Source organism: Zingiber officinale, chromosome 1A (genome assembly GCF_018446385.1).
Source record: "Zingiber officinale cultivar Zhangliang chromosome 1A, Zo_v1.1, whole genome shotgun sequence".
In the NCBI taxonomy this organism is placed as follows: Eukaryota; Viridiplantae; Streptophyta; class Magnoliopsida; order Zingiberales; family Zingiberaceae; genus Zingiber; species Zingiber officinale.
The window spans coordinates 185,424,744-185,431,654 of NC_055987.1; positions in this window are offsets into that span (position 1 = coordinate 185,424,744).

Genomic DNA, 6,911 nt, shown 5'->3' on the forward strand with positions numbered 1-6,911 from the left:
CCGAACGGATAGATGCATCCGTTCCCCTTGTGGAGATAGCAATACCACCCTAATCCCGCTCCCGAGCCGAGCGGACGATCCATCCACAAATATTTTCCACATGGCTTCGGTCTCTGTCCTTTGCACTTCGGTAACAAAATCTGCCAAGCACTGTGCCTTTATCGCCGAACGGGATTGATACTGAATGTCGAATTCGCTCAACTCCGTGGTCTATTTGATGAGCCGTCCGGATGCCTCTGGATTTAATAGCACTCTCCCCAATGGGCTATTCGTTCGGACGATGATAGTGTGTACCAAGAAATAAGGGCGAAGACGCCGAGCGGCAAGGACCAACGCAAAAGCCAGCTTCTCGAGCCCGGTATAGCGAGATTCAGCATCTTTTAAAATATGGCTTAAGAAATACACAGGTTCCTCTCCGCTCGCCCTCACTAATGCCGAGCCTACTGCATGCTCGGTTGAAGATAAGTAGAGACAGAGCGGCTCACCTGCAGCTGGCTTGGCTAGCATGGGCAAGGAGTTCAGATACGTCTTCATCCCAATGGAACTTGGTAGCCTTACGCAAGATTTTGAAAAACGGGAGACTCCGATCGGCTGTCTTCGAGATAAATCTGGACAATATTGTTATCCGACCGGTCAAGCGCTGGACTTCCCTCAGATTTCTTGGGGGCGACATATCTTGTAGTGCTTTTACCTTGCTAGGATTCGCCTCGATGCCCCGCTCGGTCACTATGTAGCCCAAGAAACGTCCGCCTTTTGCTCCGAACAGGCACTTCTGAGGATTCAGTTTAACTCCATATCGCCTCAGCGTTCGGAAAGTCTCCTCCATGTCTTTAAAGAGATCGGCCGCTCGGACGGATTTAATGAGAATATCATCCACATATACTTCCAAGTTTCGTCCGATCTGCTCCTTGAACACTTTGTTCATCAGGCGCTGGTAGGTTGCTCCCGCGTTCTTGAGTCCGAACGGCATCACATTGTAGCAGTATGTGCCGTCGGCTGTAACGAAGCTAACCTTCTCTTGATCTTCTCGGGTGAGCGGCACTTGATGGTAGCCTTGATAGGCGTCGAGCATGCATATCAGCTCGCAGCCGGCTATGGAGTCCACCAGTTGATCGATCCAGGGCAGAGGATAAAAATCATTTGGGCACGCCTTGTTGAGATCCCGGAAATCGATGTACACTCTCCACTTATTGCCCGGTTTGGAGACGAGTACCACGTTCGCCAGCCAGCTCGGGAACTAGACCTCACGTATGTGGCCGGCCTCCAGGAGCCTCTCGACCTTCGATCGGATGATGATATTTTGTTCGGCACTGAAGTCCCTCTTCCTTTGCTTCACCGGCCGAGCGTCCGGTCGGACGTGGAGCTTGTGCTGTGCTATACTTGGCGAAATCCCGGGCAGCTCATGCGTCGACCAGGCGAAGACATCATAATTTTTCTGGAGGCATTTGATCATTTCCTCTTTCTGGCTTGCCTCCAGGTCGGCCGCAACGAATGTAGTGGCCACCGATCGGGTTGGATGGATCTGCATCTCCTCTTTTTCTTCATAAACTAAAGAGGGTGGTTTTTCAGTTATGGCGTTTACCTCGATCCGCGGCGTCTTCCGAGCGGAATTGGCTTCGGTTCGAACCATCTCAACGTAGCATCGCCGAGCTGCCAATTGGTCTCCTCGCACTTCTCCAACCTTGTCTTCGACCGGGAACTTGATTTTCTGGTGGAAGGTGGAGACGGCCGCTCGGAACTCGCTGAGCGCCGGTCGTCCCAAAATGACGTTGTATGATGAGGGAGAGTCGACCATCACGAAGTTTGCCGTTCGCGTCCTCCTGAGCGGCTCTTCTCCCAACGAAATAGCCAGTCGGATTTGTCCGATCGGCAGAACTTCGTTGCCCGTAAAACCGTAGAGGGGGGGTCGTCATGGGCAGCAGCTCGGCCCGATCAATTTGTAGTTGGTCGAAGGCCTTTTTGAATATGATATTGACCGAGCTTCCTGTGTCAATGAAAATGTGGTGAATAGTGTAGTTAGCTATTACCGCTTTGATGAGGAGAGAGTCGTCATGTGGTACTTCAACTCCCTCCAAGTCCCTGGGCCCGAAGCTGATCTCGGGTCCGCTCGCCCTTTCCTGGCTACAGCCGACCGCATGGATCTAAAGCTGCCGGACACTCGCCTTCCTTGCTCTGTTGGAGTCGCCTCTAGTCGGCCCGCCGACAATAATATTGATTTCTCCTCGGGAAGTGTTGTTTCTATTCTCTTCTTCCCGAGCGGACTACCTAGGCTGCTCCCTAGACCTCCGGGGATTCTCTTCACGCCTCGGAGTATGCTGCCGATCAGGAGTCTGTCTATGTCGCCTGTCGGATATCATCCGATCGGCCTCACGAGGTCTCTGTCGCCTGTCTGATGATGGCGATCGGCGGTGGCCTCCCCGGGGCATGGGGTGAGCAATCAGGGAAAGGCTTCGGCAATCTCTGGTGTTGTGCGTGTCGGTCCGGTGGAAAGAGCAGAATATGGGGGTCCATTTCTTCTTTGGCTTGGGTCGCTCGGCCGCTACCTCTTGGACATGGGACCTCGCATGGTGAGAGTGAATTGCTTCGGCCCGCAGTCCTCTGGGTGGCTCCTGGCGAGTGATAGGCTTCCGCTCGGCCATGGTTGGCCGCTCAGTTGGCGCTTCTTTCCTCCGAGCCGCCTGGCCTTCCTCCACATTGATGTATTCATTGGCCCGGTTCAGCATATGATCGTAGTCTCGGGGCGGCTTCCGAATGAGCGAGCGGAAGAAATCCCCGTCCACGAGGCATTGTGTAAATGCGTTCATCATTGTCTCTGAGGTGGCCGTTGGAATGTCCATGGCCACCTGGTTGAAGCGCTGGATATATGCTCTGAGCGGCTCTCTAGGCTCTTGCTTGATGGCGAACAGTCTGACACTTGTCTTCTGATAACGCCGACTGCTTGCAAAGTGGTGGAGGAAGGTCGTACGGAAGTCTTTGAAACTTGTGATGCTCCCGTCCGGCAGCCTCCGAAACCACCGTTGAGCCGATCCAGAGAGGGTGGTGAGGAAAACTCGGCACTTCACTCCATCTGTGTATTGATGAAGGGTAGCTGTGTTGTCGAACTTACCCAAATAATCGTCCGGGTCGGTGGTTCCGTTGTATTCACCGATCACCGGGGGCACATAGTGCTTTGGCAGAGGGTCCCGCAGGATGGCCTCTGAGAATTGACGATTGACCTGCTCGGGCGAGGAGTCCGCTCGGGGGGCCTTGCCTTTTCTGTCATCTCGTATTGGTACTTCATTTGATGAAGATCCTCGATCACGATTAGCTGCTGCGGCTTCAGGAGGCGTGCGGAATAGGGCCCGATGGAATGGAACCATGGCCTGCGGTGCTTCCGCTCTGCCCCCTGATGCTGATGTAGCTTGCTGCTCCATCCGCTCGGCTTGCGACTTCTGTTTCTGTTGTTCCACAAGCTTAGCTACTCTTGCCTCGATCAGAGCGTCGAGCTCCTCTGTGGAGAGCGTCACCGAGTGCGGTCATCCAGCTTCGTCCATTGCTTCCGATCGGATGCAGGAGCGTTCCCACAAATGGTGCCAAATTGATCTTGTCTGAAAGCTAAATCAACGGACACTGGGCACGTGGCGCTCTCTGCGTTGCTGACGTAGATCTCCGACCGGTCGTATGAAGCTCCGGCGAATCTGCACAGAAGTCGGGCCGGGAAGGGGTTCCCGGCGACGACCCTCCGACGCTCAAGTCAGGTAAGTGGACGACAAAGAAGTGGCTCTTAATCTCAGAGAATGCGTACCTCTGGTGAAATGTGAGGCTCCTTATATAGAGCTGGGAAGGGGATCACGCACACATACCGAGGTACATATGTGTCCTCAGCCCATACCTTAGTATGGGCTTGTCAGAAGAGCTTACCTGACACCATACTGCTACAGTCCAAACACGTCTATGATGAGACAGCGGAGCCCTCTGCCAGAAGATCCTGCGTATGGCCTGCTTGTCAAACATACCCGCTGTCAGAAGATGTTCTCTTGTCCTTTCCTCCTTTTACTTCATGCCGAGCGTCCGACCGATCGGTAGTTATATTACGTCCGACCGGCCATATATGCTAGTCCGCTCGGAATATTCCTGGTCGTGTGCTCTGTAGACTATTCGCAGTGTTATTCTATGTCTTTAGCCAAGCGGGGAATCCGCTCGGCCCTATGACCATGTTCATCATGAGCGTCGGAACCTTGACTTCCCGTCGGGTGCCTCTGCTTCCGTTTAGACCTCGATCGTCCGGTCGGTCCACCCTTGTCCGCTCGGCCATTTGACCTATTGACTTCCACATGGCGTTGACTCTGCTAAAAAGGGGGGGCCCTCTTTACTGCCAGATCACTAAGAATAGTCGTTGTTGTCAAATGTCTTGCTATACATAATTTGACATTTTATGGTACACATGATAAAATTTATGAAGATAGTAATGGTAATTTTTTGAGTTCACTTGAAATGATTGCAGATTTTGATCCAATAATGCAAGAACATTTTGTTGGATCATGAAGAACGCTAGTGGGGGTGAATAACAATTGTCGAAAATCGAGAATTAAATCGAGTATGCAGCGGAAAGATAACAATGAAAACAACCCTAACAAACCAAGTTTTACTTGGTTCGGAGCTTTCGTTGACTCCTACTCCAAGGCTCGCACATGAGAGTGCTTTCTGTCGGTAATTCACTAATAATTCGCAAATCTTTTATACAAGAGAAATACAATGAATGTATAATTTAAGTATAGGAATAAACAAGTATGCCACCAACTTCTTAGAGATCTGGAAGGCTATACTTTCAGTTGTTGGAGTCGCGTCACTCTGTTGTCAGAGTTGTGTTGCTCAGTCATCGGAGCAGCGTCACTCGGCTATCGGAGTCACGTCGTGAAGTCACAGGAACTTATTTGGAGCAACGCGCAAGAAGGAAATCGCAGAAGAAAGTTGTGTTATGTGCTCTTGGTCGAAGGCTGCTTATATAGTCAGTTCTGGGTGCCTGGATTGTGATGTCAGCCAACCAATCAGTGTGCTCCAAGCTGCTGAGCAGATAATCCTTGGGCATTTCGGGCACCCAGACCAGTTTCGGGCACCTGGACCACTCTGGGTGCCCAGATCCCTTCCGAGCGCCCGGACCACCTTTTTCAGCAAAGTATTTTCCTGCAAGAAAAAGTTAGTCTGAGGTAAATAAAAATTATACTACCCTACAAAATAAAGTTAGCACAATATATAACAAGTAGAGTAGTAATTAGATTCTATCTTCTCGAGACAATAATCTAGTTAATATCTCAACTTAGATTTTCGAAATGGATCTAAGTTGGATCGATGTCTACTGTTACCTCAAATGGAGAACGCGTCCTCACCATGTCACTCTCCTCCAGTGACTTACCTTAACTTACCACTTTGCCAGACATTCGGTTAACCCGTCGACATGTCTGGACTTCGTGCCAACTATCCGATTGGCCCGTTGACCTAACTGGACTTCGTGCCAGATATTCGGTCTGCCTATCGACCTATCTGGACTTCGTGTCAGCTATCCAGTCAACCCGTTGACCTAGCTGGACTTCGTGCTAGATATCCGGTCAACCCATCGACCTATTTGGACTTTTCCTGCACATTTAGTTAACTCGTTATATCACAATAAACCTAACTTAATTTACTTTGTCATTTATCAAAACCTGAGTTAGACCGTTAGTGCAACCTGCACCAACAATCTTCTCTTTTTTGATGCAATGACAACCTGCGTTAAGTTAGGAAAAAAAATAATATGCAAAAATGACATGATTTTTAAGTTAGTCTTATTTTAATGTTGTTCTTTAGTATTTTTGATAACTTAATCCACCTAATCCTCCCCCTTTGACATTCATCAAAAAATATAAATAGATAATTCTTGAAAAATTTTGCTAAGTAAAAAAATCTTTACAATAGAAAATGTTCAGGATTATTTGGGGAGCTAACTTATAAAATAAGTTAATTTACTTGAGGAAAATTTTTAAAGATATCTTATAAAGTGATTTTCAAAAGTAAAAACTTTATGTCAGAATTTCCAAAATTAAGGTGATTATGGAATTGTTTTCCAAATCTACAAAGTTTTAAAAATATAAGATTTTCAAAAGGTATAGAAATTTGATAATTCTAAATATTTGTAAAAATAATTTTAAATATTAGAAAATTTGAAATTGTTTTCAAAATCTATTACTTTTTCATAAGATTTTCAAAAAAAAAGTTTTTGCAAAATTAACTTTAAGGTTAGAAAATTTAAAATTTTTCAAAATAAAAACAAGAAATATTTTGAAAATAGCCAGGTTTTATAAGATAACATTTAAAAAACTTTTTCAAAATTAGAATTTTGAAAAAGATATAAGGGATGCTTTTTAAAAATGAATAAAATAATAAAACTGAAGTAAGATGTTTTCAAAACTATCTTTTAAAGCAACATTTCAAAAACTTAAACAGTTGTCAAACCTATTTTTAAAAGTTATCTTTTAAAACACTTTTGAAATTTATAAGGCGAAAAAAAAGCTTTATAGCGTTGAAAATGCTAGTAGTTAAAAAAATGAATAGTTTTCAAAGAAAAAATTTTTCTTTCTGAAAAAAATCTTTAAAGTTATTATTCCTCCCCCTGAACCTGACATTATTACAAAAATAAACAACTAAAAAGTGTCTTTAACTATTGAAGAAAATTTTTTGAATTAAAGCTTTTTAAGAAAACTTCTAAGTAATTGTGTCAAAATAATTTTAAACAAAATTTTCTAAGTGATAAAAGTAAGTTTTCACAATTAATAACTTTTCAAAAATTATTTCCAAAGATTTAAAATTTTCTAAGTAGAAAGACCTTTTGAAAACACTTTGTATAGAAAAGTAACAAAAAAATCTTTAAGAAGAAAAAATTTTAAAGAGAAATTGTT